Genomic DNA, 18,954 nt, shown 5'->3' with positions numbered 1-18,954 from the left:
AAGGACTCATGGTAATCTCATGCTAATTAGACCTTTTGATGCGTGAGGGTCATAGGAAGATGTAATTAGACTTGCTGTGTCCACTGTAAGCTGCAGGATATCACAGTAAGGTTTTAAGATAGCACAGATAAGCGTAAATATTGTTAGCTTTGCAATGCATGTAAATCCATGTATGTGTAAACACATTGTATCCTGAGTCTAAAAATAAAAGCCTGTGTCCAAATCAGTATACAAAGCACTGTCTTGTACACTGAAATGTATCATTCTAATGTTCTATCTGACCTGATCACCTGGTACCCTTCAACCAGTGTGAGAGCAAATAAACATCACTCTGCTTCAAGACTTGCTTGACAACTTCTTCAATATTGCTGTAATCCTGTGACCTGCAGATTAGACCCTAAACCTAATCCGTTCTCCGGCTGTTTCTGGAGTTGGAGCCAGCTTTTCCGGTACCACCGCTCTGCCTGCTACCCTGCAGCTCTGGTCAGTGTGATAGGCCAGGGGGGATCCATCCACAGCACCCCTGATCCAAGTAAGAGGTCAGAAGTACTAGCCCAGGTACGTCAGTAACGGGGTACACTTGCAGCGTCAATTACTCAGAAGAAACCCGGTACTGGATGCCGGTAAGGAGTCCAGTGGTGGCAGCATTTGTAAGCCCCTCCTACTGCAGCAAGAGGCCACACTTGGGATAATGAAAGGGAACGGTAGCAAAGTAAGCCCAGCCGATTCCCAGCAGCAACAGACAGGGTGGCATAGGCGGTCCATTCTGTCACAATATTCCACATGTATTGTACGTAACCTGCAGTCTATTGTGTCTGTCTCAATACAGCAAGTGCCGTATATCCAGATTGTACCTACACCCATAGTCAACAAGAGGTGTTTCTTCAGATCCGCTTGCAGTTGAATATAGACGTGTTTATAGCTGAATTATGTGCATTCTTTTTTTAAAAAAAGCACAATAAGTTAATTTGCGTGACTTAATAAATCAGGCCATTATAGTCTTAAATAGTACTATATTATAGGTAAAACAATATCATTACAGGGTACATTACTTGTCATCAACTGAAACTCAATATATTAGAGTTGTACACTTCTCTTGTGTGCTTTTGATAGTGATCTGCCCAAGTGTAGTTTGAAAGTGGAGTGTATACAGTGCCAGAGAGGGTGGCACATGATTGGTTCACAACCAGCTTCTGTTTGGCCCTTGACACATTCCCATCTTTCAACCCTTTCCTGAAAAGCATAATTTAAAAACAGGAGCATTATACAATTCTTTAAGGGGATTGTATGGACACTGATAAACTGATACTAAAGGATGTTGCTATAGATGCAATTGTAATATCTGAATTAGAAATCTGTAGCTGTGTCAAAGTTACTGAGGTGATCAAAATAGAACACAAATTTGCATCTACTGGTTTTGGAGCCAAGTCTTGCGCTCAAGTTACCTTACAATTATGTACTAGAATCTGTATGCAGCAGACCTTGCCAAAGGGCATGGCTATATATCAGGGAAGATAAGGTATTCCTGCATTAAAAAGACACAAACGTATTTGTTTGGTAATTAATCTCCTTGAAACAATATGCCGGCAATAAAGAGAAACTCAACAAAGCATGCATTACATTACGGCTAATTTGGGTATATTTCTGTAGGAGCTGTCCGCCTACCAGCCAGCAGGCCTAATGATATTTTTAGCTTCCTACATAATGAAGCAGTAGACTGCAGGAGAGAATTCTGAAATGACTTTAACAAGAGAAAAGGCAGTGACGGATTTCATTACTCATATAACTGAGCTTTTGTCACAAAGGCAGTGGTGATGCATCATTCTTTGGCAACCCTATCTTTATTAAGTGTTCATTTATTTATGTCAGTGGGATGGGTACAGTCTGTCAATTAGGGACTGCTATCCCTTTCTTATCATTCTCTGTGATGTCTTTACAAAAGAGTGAAAGCTTAAACAGAATTTGTTGCCAACACTGCCCCCATATTGATGTATGACAACTATCAGGCTATTGATTGTTTCCTGTATATATGTATAGCTAGTTTAGCATGTATTCAGGGCCATCTTAACAACATTATGGGCCCCCGGGCAAAGCAGTGCACCGGGGCCCCTAGATATAGATATAGATATAAATATATAGATGTATACAGATACAGATATAGATATAGATATATAGAGATAGAGATAGATAGATGTACTTGCTCAGTGACCCTTGTAGATTTTTTTTGCAGGTTTTTTTCTTTTGCAGGATTATTTATTCTCATTAAGAGCCGTGCCTATGGGGCCCCCTTGCCCGTGGGGCCCCCGGGCAGCTGCCCATCGTGCCCAATCAGGGCCGGATTTACCGCTAGGCAACCTAGGCACCTGCCTAGGGCCTAGCGGCTCTCGGGGGGCACAGCTGGGGGGAAAGGAGCAATTTTAAAAAAAGAATAAAAAATTTGGCCCCTTGCGGGGGGGGGGGGTGGGGGAGTAATGTGCCGCGAGTCGGGGGAGGGGGGGGGTCGAGTGCCGCGAATCGGGTCCCGGCAGCCTCTTCTCCTCACAGTGTCTCAGTGATAGAGAGATGAGGAGAGGCTGCCGGGACCCGACGAGCGATCACGTGACTTTTTTTTTTTTTTTTTTTTTAAATCTGGACTGACCGAGGAGGAGCAGCATGCAGGAGAAGAAAGGCAATGGAAAGGTAAGTAAAACAACGGAGGGACAGAGGTGGTGATGGTGAAGGGGCACAGAAGTGGTGATGGTGAAGGGGGACAGAAGTGGTGATGGTGAAGGGGCACAAAGATGGTGATGGGCACAGAGGTGGTGATGGTGAAGGGCACAGAGATAGTGATTGGCACAGAAGTGGTGATGGTGATTGGCACAGAAGTGGTGATGGTGAAGGGGCACAGAATTGGTGATAGTGATTGGCACAGAGGTGGTGATGGTGATTGGCACAGAGGTGGTGATGGTGAAGGGCACAGAGGTGGTGATGGGCACAGAGGTGGTGATGGTGAAGGACACAGAGGTGGTGATGGTGAAGGGGCACAGAATTGGTGATAGTGATTGGCACAGAGGTGGTGATGGTGATTGGAACAGAGGTGGTGATGGTGAAGGGCACAGAGGTGGTGATGGTGAAGGGCACAGAGATGGTGATTAGCACAGAAGTGGTGATGGTGATTGGCACAGAAGTGGTGATGGTGAAGGGCACAGAGGTGGTGATGGTGAAGGGGCACAGAATTGGTGATAGTGATTGGCACAGAGGTGGTGATGGTGATGGGCACAGAGGTGGTGATGGTGAAGGGGCACAGAGGTGGTGATGGGCACAGAGGTGGAGATGGTGATGGGCACAGAGGTGGTGATGGGCACAGAGGTGATGGTGAAAGGGCACATGTGATATTGTGAAGGGGCAAAAGTGAAAATGAAGGGGCACAGTGTGATGATAGAGGGACAAAAGTGACAAGAGCACATACTTGGATTTATACGTATTATTTTTGCAAACAACTTAAGTAAGTATTTCTGCCCTGACTTCAATATTTATTAAGTTGTTCTGACCCAACTACTTAAAAAAACGTGACTGCTTGGTAATTATTTAGGGGTGCCTTTTTCTGCAGCAGGGTGGCCTTGCTCTTTTCACATGTTAGGTACGCCCCCAAAGATGCAAGCCACGCCCTCACCTCCTTTGCGCGGCGGCACATGCTTTCATATCTACTTACCTATAGGGGTATATGGTAGGCTGCAAAAATATAGTGCTATGGATTGTTTCAGGGAGGGGGCCCAAAAACAGTATCCTGCCTAGGGCCCTATGAGGTCTAAATCCGGCTCCGTGCCCAATGGAAAAGATGGCCCTGCATGTATTCTGTTATTTTTGTTTTATAAAAGATTACTTAAATGTGTTTTTATTCAATAGATAAATATTACAATTTTCTGAAATATATTTATTGGTAATAGTTTGTCTACAGACTTATTTGTGAATTTAAGTAATATATAAAGGACCGGCAATTTTAGATGTAGTGAGCAGGACCCCAGATTATTGCATCCCAGCTCCTCCTTATCTAAGCTGCTTTCAGTAAACTCACAGTAATTTAGGAGCTAAACAGTATATATAATTCCAAAATGATATCTATAAGACTCTAAGCAGCCATTCAAGGATATTGCTAAATCCCTTAAACACTTACAATATATAAATTACAAAAACACAGAGCTATTGAGTGCCTGATGTGATGATGAATGGAGAATTTATTAGAAACAAAGGTTGTATAAATAAGTACAAATATAACCAATAACAATTTATTAAAAAAATATATTGGTTTTTTTTATATTGTTTTTGTATTTCTTTGCTTTTGTAGTGCATTCCCTTAAGTCAAAAGAAAACAGTCGCTGGGGATATTGCCTTGTTTATGAATACCTCTTCGTGTGCTATATTGTATGAGTGTTATTTTTACACTTGGGATTTCTAATATTAAAAATCTGTTTGATCAAATGAAGCTTGTCTCTCTTTTCTGACAGCTCCTATGCATGAATTAAGCCTATTATATATGGTGGTAGAGGAATTCAGGAGTTGAAACCTGAACAATTATTCAGCTGTTCGTTTGCTATGAAATGAAAAGGTGGACTTATGAACAATTGTGAGTACTCAATCATCTTTTATTTCACCTGACTGGAAGGATAGAGCTGAATTCTGTTTAGTTCTAAATATAGGTCCAAAAATTTGCCAAGAGCAGCCATTGCCTGCTTTCATGGGCACGACTGCCAAATCAGGAATGGCTCAAATATTTGTGCATACACCTCCACTTAAATCAATATTTTGTTTTGAAATACTAGATTTTGTTTTTTAAATTCTTGTGCAGAATTAGGTGCATTATTTTGTATGTTTCCCCTTCTGTATTGATGGAACGCCCTTATTAGCCAGCTCTGTACATCGTATTAAGCAAATACTCATTTACAAGCCATGTTACTACACTATTTTGTGCACGAGCCTGTAAAGCTAGGCCCAACGTCACAATAATAGATAGGATTGACCCTCTTTGTCTTAGTATATCATTGAAACCTTTACTTTCAAAGCACAATAATAATTGTACTACATGAAACAGAAAAAACATTACCCAGATGCAGAAAATAAGTACTGTTGATCACTGCTGAGAAATGAACGATAAGTGCAGGCAGCCTTTTATTAATAATGGACAAAACTCAGTCCTTAAATAAGGGCCTTATTGATATTAGTTTTGATGCAACTAATTTCTTTTTGCTTTATGTTAAATGGAATGAATAGCAAATTCAGGTAGAAAGCCTGTACAATTATTCTGAATCTACACAAGGTACATTTTTTTTAACCCCTTCATGTCCAGATGTGTTTTATTCGCCATGAACAATTTTCATACTTGCCATGCATGGATTACACAGAAATAACTGATTGGGGTAAATTTATCAAGCTGTGTGTTTGATACAGTGGAGATGTTGCCTTTAGCAACCAATCAGATTCTAGCAGTCATTTTGTAGAATGTACTAAATAAATTATAACTAGAATCCGATTGGTTGTCATCGGCATCATCTCCACTTTTTCAAACCTGCAGCTTGATACATTTACCCCATTGTATTACTTTGTCTATCCAAATGAAATTGACATAACTTTTTTTTCCTGGCCAATTTGTCTTTCATTTGCTGTTTTATTGGGGTACGTGTATTTTATTTGGATTCTACTCATGGTTCTTCCCTGATTTATTTTGACATAGTTAGTACTTTCTAACAAATGTCCCCCTAAGTTTGTTCTCTGACTTTTAATGTTTATAAAGTTGGGTATACTTATATGTCTGTAATAAAGTTGTATTGGTTTTTTTCCTCTCCATTAGATGAGCTACAGTTTATTTCTTATTTTATTTTTGGTGTTAACATGCTCTAACATAAGCTTAGGTATCAGGGCAAATTAAGGTCACAGTTAACATGTTCTAACACTAAAAAGCACTGTGAGGAAAACTGTTGTGGGTCACTGTGGAAAAGCACTATTCAAAGAGTTGATTTGAGGCTTACTGTGAACATAAAATATATGACATTGCCAACCCCCCTGCCCCCTCTCTTGTCAAAGAATGTAAAGAAATCAGTGAATGGAACATTTTTAATTTACTACAATGGTAATAGTTGCAATGTGTTAAGTGATAGTACTGCCTTCATGAAAAAGTAATGGAGTGCGTGTGTCACGAGATACAGGGACTGAAGGCCACTTGCTGATATTTGCGCTTCTAAGCTAGGAGTCTAAACATGCCCCTGGACTTCGCCAGGGACCCCCACAAGGGAGTTTGGAGTTTGCTGCAAGGGACGTGCAGGTCGCGGCCCTCCAAGTTACCTATCAGGATGCTGAGCGGACGAGGCTGTGCAGACAGAGGTCAAACCGTTCGGGCACACGTGGTATCAAAGGAGAAGGTAAATCGGAGTCAACAAGCCAAAAGTCAGATACAGTGGGAGTCAGGCGAAAGGGAGATTCAGGAGCAGAACCAGAGGAAGCTGGGTCAGTACAAAAGAGGTCAGTCAGAGGGCAGGGAAACAGGCTTGAACGCTGGAGCATAGGAAGACCTAGATACAATGGTGCCTACCTAGTGTTAAAGGCAGGTTTAAATAGTGGAGCCCATTCCCTGATTGGTGGCAGTGGGACAGCTGACCGCCGACAGGAAGTGCAGATAAGCATCTCGTTGCCTAGCGACGTAGACGTGAGCGAACTGCACATGCGCACAGCAATGTGAGGCCCTGAGGAAGAAGGTGTCCTGTTGCCTAGCATCGGGACAAGCTGCCGGCAAAGGAAGGTGTCCCTCCCTGGCACCGATGGTGAGTGCGGGGACGGCGCCTGACAGCACGGTCTGCAAAGGCAATATTTTTGCAGGGTAAGAAGTGGTCAAAAAGATGGTGCTAATGAAATATCAATACTTTAAGTAGACTAGACTGTCTCACATGCCTTGTAGTGCGCCATCATCCCAGAACTTTTCAAACCTGCTGATGTAGGCAGCTAACTAAGCTTAAGGTTTGGACATAAATGCATGTCGGCTAAAATGCCCTCCCCTTAGAGAGAGGTCTAATCAATTTCAGCATATTCAGTTACCATTAGGTACACCTTGATGAAGAGTTTATCTAAGCATCAATGCAAATTTCATACATACACGTATGTGAAGAACAAGCACATCCAGTACAACTACTAAATAAAAAAATGTCCCCAAAGATAGACAGGTCCATCAAAGGCTAATTTTCTTTTTGTACTGAGTTACAAAGATAATTTCCTGATTTTAGCATTGAATCATTTTAGTAAATATTATCTACAATGACTTGTACAGAAGTTTTAAAGCTCGCGTGATATCTGTATAATGCCTCCATATTTGCTATAATGAATAAAAATGGCTTGATGACAGATTTGGGTGGAGATTGTTGCAGTCAGTGAGTAGAGTCAACAAAGTAAAATTAAATAAGTCAATTGGAGCATTACATGAAATGAGAGTAAAGGAGACATTGCAGTGTAAATATTACTAAATCATACCTCCAAGTAACAGTCATTTAGTCTAAACAAATGCAGTTTTTTATTTGTTATCCTAATTTTGACATTTCCCATAACATATACTTGCACATTATTATAAACATTGACAATAACATATTAAAATAAATAAGAACACGAATACAATAAATCTTCACATTTTAAAAAGTAAATAAAGGCAAAAACCCCTAAAAAATAGTCATAAATTGAGATAAAATGTTTGATTAGCTATTGTGAATAATTAAATGTAAAATTATTAGATTAAAACTAGAGATGGTCACTGATCCACGTGTTTTGGTTTTGTATTCGGTTTTGGATCTGGATTACCTTCGTGTATTGGTTTTGGTTTTGCAAAACCGCCCTTGCGTGTTTTGGTTTTGGTTTTGGTTTTGTTTTGCTATTTTTAAAAAAAAAAAAATTTTTTTGGTCTAAAATAACCTAATTTAGTGCTCCACCAGTTTCTTAGATAAGTGAGGTAATTCTAAAGCTAATAAATTATGAAAAAAACAGTTTAATCCCTGGTAGGCCATCCTTAATGCGAACACTTGTCTGCAAATTATACAGTCAAACCTGGTTGTCTACCTCCTCCATCTTTGATTATTGGCAATGTAGCCATCGTCTTTGGGTGTATATTACACCCTCCACTTGTAGTTGAATATAAAAAAAGCAGCCTGCATAGACTGTGGATCTAGAAAGTAAAATTAAATGGACCACGGTAGTTTGGTGGCTATCTATGCACCCCCCCCTCCCCCATCCTTCCACTTGTAGTTGAATATAAAAAAAGCAGCCTGCATAGACTGTAGAACTAGAAATTCAAATATACAAAGAAATGGACAAAGGCAGTTTGGTATCTGTCTGCATCAGATCCCCTCTCCACTAGGAGTAAAATAGAAAACTATTCAGCCGTTACATTAATCTAGAATATAAATAGAAATTGAGAAAGGCAATTTGGTATCTGTCTGCATCATAATCATGAACATCCTCATTAGCGCCTACGTCACCTCCACAAATCTCCCCCTCATCCTCTTCTAATTCCAAAGTGGCATCCTCAATTTGTGTATCACCGGCTACACTCGGGCTAAGGCACACATCGGCAGAATGCTCACGATTAGACATCCCACTGTTGGATGGACTCTCCACAGGGATTGGTGTCATTTGTGAATCAGAGCAAACATTATCCTCTAATGCCTTACTGTTATCTTGCAGCTCGGCTTTGACGCGTAACAGTAGTTGTGCACCAATTGTAGGCTCTGTAACTTGTTGGGATCTGCCACTAATAGCCAAAGGTGAAGGCCTCATTCTCTCTTTGCCACTGCGTGTGTAGAATGGCATGTTGGCAATTTTTGCTCAGTAACACTTCTTTTTCGCTTCAACACAGTAAAAAAAATAAATTTGATTTTGTTTTTTGGACTGATTTCGAAACACTGTGTAGTTTGACATCGCCTTGGCCAGATGACGTACTGGGAACACTAACATCAGGACTGGTGACAGAACCTGGTTGCTCATTCTGACCATATGTGGACTGCTTTGAATCCATTCTGAGCGCAAAGCACTTGTAGTGGTAAAAATTAGTTGGTAGATACTGCTGACAGATATGACTTTTGACAGCCAGAAATATTTATGCACAATTATGGGGGACACCCCAAAAGCACTGAGGAGTGCTAAAAATTTGTTGGTAGATACTGCTGACAGATATGACTTTTGACAGCCAGAAATATTTATGCACAATTATGGGGGACACCCCAAAAGTACTGAGGAGTGCTAAAAATTAGTTGGAAGATACTGCTGACAGATATGACTTTTGACAGCCAGAAATATGTATGCACAATTATGGGGGACACCCCAAAAGCACTGAGGAGTGCTAAAAATTAGTTGGTAGATACTGCTGACAGATATGACTTTTGACAGCCAGAAATATTTATGCACAATTATGGGGGACACCCCAAAAGCAATGAGGAGTGCTAAAAATTAATTGGTAGATACTGCTGACAGATATGACTTTTGACAGCCAGAAATATTTATGCACAATTATGGGGGACACCCCAAAACTACTGAGGAGTGCTAAAAATTATTTGGTAGATACTCCTGACAGATATGACTTTTGACAGCCAGAAATATTTATGCACAATTATGGGGGACACTCCAAAAGCACTGAGTGCTAAAAATTAGTTAGTAGATACTGCTGACAGATATGACTTTTGACAGCCAGAAATATTTATGCACAATTATGGGGGACACCCCAAAAGCACTGGGGAGTGCCAAACATTAACAAAAAATAATAAACCTCTATCCTCCTCTGTTCTCTAGCGATTTTTGTTAGAGCAATTGCAAGAAGAATATTGGATTCTCTGTCCTTGCTCTAATCAGCCTGTGACTACACCCTGCTCTCTCCCTCTGTCAAATGGGGATGGATTGCTGTGGAGGCGTGTATTTATAATGTTGAAGTATCGCGAGAACCGAGCCCCGAGATCCGACGACGTCACGATGACGTTCGGCCTCGATTTGGATTCGGAGCGAGCGGGAGAGTACCGAACTACTCAGCTCGGTACTCGGATACCCAAAGTTCGGGTGGGTTCAGTTCTCGGGGAACCGGACCCGCCCATCTCTAATTATAACACATTTTTAGTATACTAACCGTTCTCTTTAAATTATGTAGTAAGGTCATAGTTGAATGTCTGGTAGACTCCCGAATTTCTGGGAGTCCTCCTGGACTCCCGGGGTAGCAGGCAATTCTCCCGGATCCTGGCCAGCTCTGTTAAATTAAACGGAGGGGCGGGGCTTAGTGACATCATGCATACGGCTTTGTGGCTAATTACGCGATTCTTCGAGCCACGCCCCCACACACCCACCTGCCTCCTGGGAAACAACTTGCCAATGTTGGCAAGTATGACTAAGATATTACAGAGAGCGCTTTGCTATTCCCTATCCATTGAGAAATGTTGCTGTTTGGACTAATTTTATGCCATGAATTTTAAGGGATAATCTATAAATAACAGGAAGCAGAATAGATTGAACCCATGTCTCGAGTCTAGAATCTTTGTCAGTCTCCCCAGACCTACATTTATAGGCTATCATCATCATCATCATCATCATTTATTTATATAGCGCCACTAATTCCGCAACGTACAGAGAACTCACTCACATGAGTCCCTGCCCTAATGGAGCTTACAGTCTAAATTCCATAACACACACACACACACACAGACAGACAGAGAGAAACACAGACTAGGGTCAATTTTGGAGTGTGGGAGGAAACCGGAGTACTTGGAAAAAACCCACGCTAACACGGGGAGAACATACAAACTCCACATAGATAAGGCCATGGTCAGGAATAGAACTCATGACCCCAGTGCTGAGAGGCAGAAGTGCTAACCACTAAGCCTCCATGCTGCCCTAGGTTATAATATATTTACTGCATGGTTGAATTAAAGTTTTGTTGCTTTCTTGGGGTATTACTAATTCAGACCATGTCAATATTTATTCTTACCTTCGAAATAGGAATCCACTACACAATACATAATGGTTTGCTCCTTGGGATTGCGATATATTTAGTTTTAGTATTCATTTGGAGGGACAGGGATGCCCTTCGGTTTTTCCCGTAGGTAGCATTTACTTATGGATTTCTAACTAAATAGGGCAGAGTAGATTCTAATCATTTTATAAAGTAATAATCTGCCTAGCTGATTGACAGCACTACTTTACTGATTTACTAGATTAAAAAACAATACTGGGCAGCTATTATGGGGTTCCAAAACGCACATGTAAAATGCATGCGACAAAAATTTAATGATGATGAATGGAGCTTTGATGTATATTTAAAAAATAAATAATTTTTAAAAAAGTGTGCCGCCATCTTACAGCCTGGGACACCTGTTGCTAATGTGAGGGTGGCGAATGATGTGGTCATTTGTATTGCTCTGCAAGGGGCAGCTCAGCATCATTTATATGTTTTTATTTTCTTTTCTTTGGATTACAGGGAATAAAAAAGAGGAATTAAGTATTAATAAATTGGTGATCCAGTAGAGAAAACCTTTATTCCCCAATACTCACTGGCCAGTGGTGTTGGGAGGAGCTCTAGTTCTTTCAGCACTGGTCTGTGTTTCCTTAAGGTAGGGTGCTGCATTTTTTGAGAGCCTGATTCCCTAGGGAATGCAGCCCCATGCCGAAAAGGTTAGGGCTGAGTCCCACTATAACTGGGACCGAATTCTGCATTTTTCCCTGTTATAGAATGACCCAAATGCGCCCTCTTGCCGCAGTAGGAGAGGCTTACAAATGCTCCCACCACTGGGCTCCTTTATGGAGCCTAGAACCACATTCCTTCTGAGTAACTGTCGCTGCTGGTGTACACCCGTGCTGGTACACTTGGGCTGGTACCCCGGACCGCTTACTATGGGTCAGGGTGCTGTGGATGGATCTCTCTGGCCTATCCCACTGGCCAAAGCTGATGGGTAGCAGGCAGAGCGGTGGTACCGGAAAAGCTGGGACCAACCTCAGAAACAGCTGGAGAACGGATTAGATTTAGGGTCTAATCTGCAGGTCACAGGATTACAGCAATATTGAAGAAGTTGTCAAGCAGGATCTTGAAGCAAAGAGTGATGTTTTATTTCGCTCAGGTGCCCTTACAAGGACAGTTAAACTGATTAAAGGTATCAGTGGTCAAGTCAGATGGAACATCAGAATGATACATTTCAGTGTACAAGACAGTGCTTTTTATACTGATTTGGACACATTTTAGAATCAGGATGCAATGTGTTTACACAAACATGGTGTGACTGGATCACTGATAATTTATTTAAAGGAAATAGAGCAGGGTGTTTATTTATATAATTGCATATGCACTTATTTTTTGACCACAGCTGCTGAAATCTGGTTGGGCTGGAAGGTCACCTGACTGAATGCAACACAGTCACACCCACGCAGCAGAACAAACAGTAGGTGTTTGTTCACAAATGAGAACGTGGTGCTCAAGACTGCTGCAGGCGACCACGAGAGTCCCGGATAGCCGTAACATGACATCGGGGAACATGGTATGTGTGGCCAAGACCACGATGTGTGACAGGGAGCAGTAGGACATCAGTGTGATGAAGGAAGGGAGCAGTGTGATGAAGGAGGGGAGCAGTATAATAGGTGGTTCACATTTAACAAAATTACATTTTAAAAAATAATGTACTGATTTAAGATGCTGATAACATGTTAATATCTACTGCGGTCTGTGATGATAATAGCACCCTGTAGTGGCAATACAAATGAGCTTGTAATGAAGTGCACCCATCAACTAAATATATGGTAGGCAGCCATTTTATCGACTGAGCTAATACTGCAGCCTAACTGTCCATGGCATGAAATGCCATTATATTGTAATTATTTTAATTGTCTGCGCCAGCCCCTCTGCTCTTCCCCTATCTCCGCCAGCCTCTCTGCTCGTCCCTTGCCTGCACGAACCTCTCTGCTCTTCCCTTGCCTGCGCCATCCTCTCTGCTCTTCCCTTGCCTGCGCTAATCCTCTCTGCTCTTCTCTTGAAATAACGATATAACTATCATTATACTATATTAGTACTTGGTCTATTGGTAGCAATATATTTGTGCTATGGCGCCTCTCTTGTCAGTTTTTTCTGAAGCTGCCCCAGCTTGCGCATATCCCCTATATTGGCCTGGTGAAGCGGTATGGTAACCCTTTCCACTCTGGATCAGTATCATTCAGTCCATGGATTGTAAGCTTGCCAGCAGGGCCTTCTCATCTCTTTGTCTGTTTTACCCAGTTTGTTTATTAGTTTATTGTGTTTGTCCCCAATTGTAAAGCGCTACGGAATATGTTGGCGCTATATAAATAAATGATGATGATGATGATTCAGCTGCGCTGGTGTTGTTATTGATAAATTGTGGCAATGGATGATCTCCGCAGTAAGTTCCAATAAAAAAAAAAACAGCCTTATTGCTACACATTAATAAATAGATAGCTTAGAAAAATATTGTGCAATTGATAATGTTTGCCGTCAAAATCAGAATTAAACAAAACTTTATACATTACTTTATTGTTTGTTGACAGCTGTGTAGATAGTACAGCTAAGGTACAGAAAAAAAGAAGTAGCTAATCATAGTATATTTATAAAGCTAACAATCCTCACATCTACTGGACGTATTTCATAGCAAAATTAAAAAAGAAATATCAGAGTACAATACTCAAGTAACAACAGCAATGAGAAGATTTGTTTGAAATCACATAACCATGTGTGTGACAGGATGGACCGCCTATGCCACCCTGTCTGTTGTTGCTAGGAACCGGCTCGACTTACTGTGTCACCGTTCCCTTTCTTTATCCCAAATGCGCCCTCTAACTGCAGTAGGAGGGGCTTAAGCTGCTGCCACCACTGGACTCCTTACCGACATCCAGAACCGGGTTTCTTCTGGGTAACTGTTGCTACTAGTTTACCCCCTTGCTGGTGCATCTGGGCTGGTACCCCTGACCTCTTCCTATAAATCAGTGTTGCTGTGGATGAATCCCCCCTGGCTATCACACTGGCCAGAGCTGCTGGGTAGCGGGCAGAGCGATGGTACTGGAAGGCTGGGTCCAAACCTAAGCACAGCCATGAACTGATTAGAGATGGGTCTATATAGGTCACAGGAATTTCAGCATGGAAGAAGTTGTCAAGCAGGTCTTTGAAGCACGTGATATTTATTTGCTTTCACACTGGTCTAAGGTTCCAGTGATCAAGAGGTCAGAAGAAAGAAGAATGATACATTTCAGTACAAACCACTGCTGTTTTATACAGTTTTGGACTCACAGGGGGTAAGCCAGCCCCCTGAAGTCTGAGTTATTTTTATCATCAGGATGCAATAGGTTTCCCCAAACATAGATTTAAATGCGATTCATACTTAACAAAATTTACACTTATCTATAATATCCTACAGCACGCACTGTTTACAATGTTAGGTTTCCTGTCTGTCTTACAAGCCATGCACACATGTAACGATCCCCTGTCAGGCCTTCAGCCTGACAGGCATTTGACACTTCACATCAATGGACTTAGTTAGCATTTTCTGCTATCAACCAAACTGACTCCCTCCCCACATATGCTTAATTGAAGTGTAGAGTCAAAAAGTTTTAACCAGCTAAATTTTAAGTCATAATTAGCCATAATATGCCATCGCTGTGGTGCCTACTTATCATGCCTTAACACCTTTGTCATTGAGCCTATTTTGTCACTTTTTTGGGTTGGTCACATTCCAACATCAGTGTGACTGGATCACTGATAGATAACTTATGTGTGGCTGGATCATCTAGAAATAATTTATTGTAGAAATGTATTTCAATCTTAGGTGCAGGCACCAATGTATAATATGAAATGCACTTATCGTGTTACATTGGGATGTGTTTTGCATGCAAGTGTCATTGTTTGGGCTTGTAACTTTGCTAGATTAAGTCTGTTTGCTGATAGCAGGAAATGTTAAGTAAGTCTTTATGTGAAGTGACAAAAACCTGTTTAGCCTGTATACCCAGTAGGAGGCCGCTGCCTGGCGTTACTGGATCTCAGATAATGCAAGCATCAAGTTTTAGCACATAACAGAGAAGTGTAAATATTGTTAGCTTTGCATTGCATGTATATCCATGTTTGGGTAAACAAATTGCACCCTGATTCTAAAAATAGCCTGTAAGGCTGTGTTCAAACCTGTATAAAAAGCACTGTCTTGTATTGAAAATTGTTCTTTCTTGCTTCATCTGACCTGCTCCTGGTACCTTCAACCAGTGTGAGCAAATAAACATCACTTGCTTTAAAGATCTGCTTGGAAACTTCTCTATTCCTGTGACCTACAGATTAGACCCAAAATCTAATCCGTTCCCGGCTGTCACTGAGGCTTGGACCCAGCTTTTCCACTATCACCCCTCTGCCTGCTACCCAGCAGCTCTGGCCAGTGTAATAAGCCAGGGGTGATCCATCCACGGCAACCCTGATCAATCGGAAGAGGTCAGGACTACCAGTCCAGGTGCACCAGCAAGGTGTACGTTAGCAGCGTCAGTTATCCAGAAGGACTCCCTGTACTGGATGCCAGTAAGGAGTCCAGTGGTGGCAGCATTTGTAAGCCCCTCCTACTGCGGCAAGAGGGCGTATTTGGGATAACGAAAGGGAACAGTGGCAAAGTAAGCCCAGCCGGTTCCCAGCATCAGCAGACAGGGTGGAATCTTGTCACAATCAATAATTTGTTTGTGTGGTACCCACACGAATTATACCTTATTTCTTTTTAGAAGACTTTGAATTTTCAGAAAATACCTTTAGTTTGCTTATATCTCCTGCCACTGCAAAAAAAGTCTACCTAAAATAGCCAAAATAGTGTTTTTTTATTGCAACTACAAGAAAGTGAACTAAAAAAGCAAATGTGTGTATTTTGCTTTTCTAAACACAACAATAACTACTTTGTGAACATCTCCAAAACAGCAATGTGCAGGATTCTACACATAGTTTTTCTTAATAAAACTTGAAAATGATGAAGCAATTTTAATTATTTTATTGCTAGTTTGCACCGTCTTGAATAAAACACATAAAATATCTAAGAACAATATAGGTAGCCTAACACGGCATATCATTTTTAAAACTAGACAAATTACAGCATCAAATGCATGTACTCTGAGCTTATTGAAGCCTTGAAGGGGGAGATGTGGACATTATAACCCCCCTCCCCTTCTCTGGACTTCTTTTTGCTTTCTGTAATATAGGGCAGGTGCTGGCTGGCAAATGTCAACCCGGGGGGCGCACGCCCGCACAGGCGGCCGCATCCCATGACACGGGATGCGGCCGCATCATCAGAGCTTTGAGAAAGTGCCTTGCACAGGCACGAAACGCGTCAGCAGGGGTTTCTTGTGAACTGGATTCTGATGTATGATTGCCTCAATACCTGAACCTTTTTTCCACTTGTGCTCGTCAAGAAGACACTACTCATATTCATTCTTACCACCGGCCGCAGCTTGCTCCGATATCTACAGCCGGCGCGGATACTAAACCTGAGAGTCATCTGGCAAAATCTGTTTAACACCGGTGTGTGACTCACGCTGGAAACAGGACAGAGAGTACGGGTCACTGGTACCATACATTTGCCCCTAGCTCAGGAAGGAGCTGGCCAGATAATCTTAGAAGTGAGCAATAAGATCCAGGCCGTGCGAGTTATGCCTGATGGACGTCTGGGGTTCAGGTGGCTGCGTGATTTACATTGATCAGTCAATATCTATTTAAGGAGGAATCTACATCTAACGAATCTGTTACTATTTATGCATATCTATTCACAGTAAATTGAGACTTTATTGCCATCGTCTCAATTTGGAGGTGCCTCTCTATTCATTGACTGGTTTTAGTAAGTGTTGGCCACACTTTTTTTGTTTGCTTAATCCAATGTAAAATTGTTTTTAATTTATTTCACAGCCGCGGCTGTTTATATGTTACTTCAGTCCTGGACCTTATACCCTTATATCAATTTTATGTGATGGAGTGATTTCTCACACTGTTTTAATATTGTGTAGCAGTCCTCTGGCCAGTATCCTGTGTTGGATATATTTATATTAAATGTTTCTATAGTTGTCCAGTGCCTCTTCTGATTCTTCAAGAGAACATCTGTAGTACCAAATATGAATTATTGTACTCACTCAGCAGTGCAACCCTTATCTCCTGTTTGTTTGTGTCTATGACTATTTCTGGTGGCTGTCAGCAACCCACCACGGGTGTGCAGCAGCCGAAGAGTACCCATATTTAGATTTTTTATATATTTTTATTGTCTTATTATTTTATCCTTTGAATTTACATTTATACCTAGAGTCATCCCGAGAGGCTCTCTAGTGTGCGCCAATTAACCCCTAGTGGGCTATTTGAATGACGCGGCTGGCCTACATAGCTGTAATTCTTAGCCCCCCCTGCCCCTTGGCCCAGTCCGCCCCTGATATAGGGTATTATTGTCTGGTGATCACCAGTAAATAACTACTAATGCCAAGTCTTTAGCACTGAAGGGGTTAAATCATGCAGAAGCGACTCTTTCTGCAAGGTTTAAGCAAATCCTAGTCAGGGGCGGACCTAAAAAATTTTTTTTAGGGTGGGAGTGAGGGCGATTTAGCATAGCCCCATCCTTCCTTCATTCTGATTGTTGGGCCCCTCACTTTGATGGGAACCTGGCAGCTGAGATGCAAGGAGAGAATGATACTGGGCCGCTCTTCTTGTGTTTAAAACATACCCAAAGCGACTTGGCAGGATCCTCTGCTATCAAATAGAAATATGGAGTGTGCTGGTAAACGGGGTGATTCCCCCTCCCCACACCCTGCATTCACCACTGAGTCTAGTATGAGGACTGTTGCTGCAAAAGGCAAACTGCTGCATCATTCGCAATGGAGATATTTATAAAGCTCTGCAAAGTTTAGCCATACCTCCCATAATTTAGAATCACAAAATAAGTCCTGCCCACAAATGGAAAGTTTATATAAAACTTGTTTATCCATTATTCTATTATTGTTAAGAATTTTACGGCCCACAATTCGGGATGTCCCATCAAAATCTGGACAGTTGGGAGGCATGGCTTAACTTTTAAGAGCTTTCTGAGGATGGCGGTAGCAGGTCTAGCCTACGGCTAAAGCACCACCAGAGAGGTATCTTCTGATCCCTCTATAGCAGCCTCCTCCCCTCCCGCCTCTAACTAATCTGTCTGCTAAAAATCGCTGAACATATGTCCATACATCATAGTTGCCTACTCTCCCAGAATGTCCAGGAGACTCCCGAATTTCTGGGAATCCTCCCGGACTTCCGGGAGAGCAGGGTAACCTCCCTATTCCCAATTACCTCAATAGTAAAGTGGCAGGTGGCAGAGATTAGGACATGAATTGCACTGCAATTTGGCCCCGCCCCCTGCTGTATTTTGTCAGAAAATGTGATTGATGTTTAGGGGTGAGGATAAATGACACGACCCACCGGGCCCCACAATAAATAGGCCCATGAGGCTGTAATTTACTCTGAAAATAATACTGATTCTTCTTAGTGTAATTCAGAACTGAATGCAGTGGAAAAATTTAAGTATTTACTCAAAACTTTGCACAATGACCAATGAGAAACATGCTTTTTTATAAAGAAAAGAACCTAAAATAGAAAATCTATACTTTGTAATGTGTAATGAACAGGATCGTCCCTCTGGGAGACCATAGGAAGAAAAATGATGTGTGTAGTCATCCAGTATTTCCCCAAGATATATGTAATATCTGAATTTAACGTGTAAACCTATAAACCAAACAGTTCTTTCATCTATTAGAAATTTCAGACTTCAATATTATCTGCCAGACATTTCTCACTTCCATGTACTGTAGCTATGGGCAGTTACAAAGCCTTTGTTCTAGAAATGAGTAATTATTTTAATTGCACATGAATATGGGGAGCAGATGTTAACAGTCTCTTTGTAGGGGGCATTGCAAGTTCTTTCAGGGGCAGCATCCCATAAAATATCAGCATAA

At 41.5% G+C, this 18,954-nt stretch overlaps 1 protein-coding gene across 1 annotated transcript in view; it reads right to left on the bottom strand.

Moving 5' to 3' along the window:
- ARSJ (arylsulfatase family member J) overlaps positions 1 to 18,954 on the bottom strand; it is a 94,121-nt gene that overhangs the window by 52,265 nt on the left and 22,902 nt on the right. The gene's annotated exons all lie outside the window — the stretch shown is intronic.

The sequence above is a fragment of the Mixophyes fleayi genome, chromosome 1 (genome assembly GCF_038048845.1).
Source record: "Mixophyes fleayi isolate aMixFle1 chromosome 1, aMixFle1.hap1, whole genome shotgun sequence".
NCBI classification, from domain to species: domain Eukaryota; kingdom Metazoa; phylum Chordata; class Amphibia; order Anura; family Limnodynastidae; genus Mixophyes; species Mixophyes fleayi.
Note: the sequence above shows the minus strand (reverse complement) of the source record. Positions and strands in the feature narration are given on the sequence as shown.